The sequence below is a fragment of the Condylura cristata genome, unplaced genomic scaffold (assembly GCF_000260355.1).
Source record: "Condylura cristata isolate star-nosed mole 26May11 unplaced genomic scaffold, ConCri1.0 scaffold00004, whole genome shotgun sequence".
Classification (NCBI taxonomy): Eukaryota; Metazoa; Chordata; class Mammalia; order Eulipotyphla; family Talpidae; genus Condylura; species Condylura cristata.
In genome coordinates, this window is record NW_004567105.1 from 352,047 (window position 1) to 352,633 (window position 587).

The 587-nt window shown below is 77.0% G+C and overlaps 1 protein-coding gene across 1 annotated transcript in view; it reads left to right on the forward strand.

Annotated features, from left to right (window-relative positions):
- The window catches only part of BRD1 (bromodomain containing 1), a 73,613-nt gene that overhangs the window by 34,891 nt on the left and 38,135 nt on the right, over positions 1-587 (forward strand). The window lies entirely within an intron of this gene.

Sequence of the window (587 nt, forward strand, 5' to 3'; positions counted from 1 at the left end):
CGTGCCAGCCCCGGCTCGGCCCCCAGGTGCTGTCTCTGGCCGGGCGCCGCTGGCCTGGTCAGGCCCTCCTGGCCGGCTCGCGCTGCCTGCGGTGGGTGGGGTGGCTCAGCCCTGGCCCTCGCGGGCGAGTGGTCCAGCCCGTGACTAAGCGGTGTGACACGGGCAGAGCACAGTGACGCCCCTCCGAGCGCCTCTTGGCCGCCACAGTGGCGCTCGGGAAAGCCACGCCGGCCGTGGGCCCAGCCCTGGTCTCCTCACGGCCCGGGCCGGTGGCCAGGGCAGCCTGGGGCGCCCTGACAGCGGCCTGGCGTGTCCTCGGGCCCTCGTGGGCGGGGCTGGCCCAGGGGGAGGGTGGGGCTGCAGGGCGACCCCGGCCCCGCCCACCGCTGGCCGCGGGAGACTGCGGGCCTGACGCCCCAGCCCGGCGGTGTCCAGCGGAAGCTCCAGCCAGGTCCAGCCTGTGGCCTTGGACTGGCCCTGCGGACATTCGGGAGCTGGCTCAAAGCTGCCCCTCCTCGGCCGCTGGGGCAGGCGCCGCTGCCCGGCTCTGGCCCCGGCTGCGCGAGGGGACTCGCTGCGGATGTGCG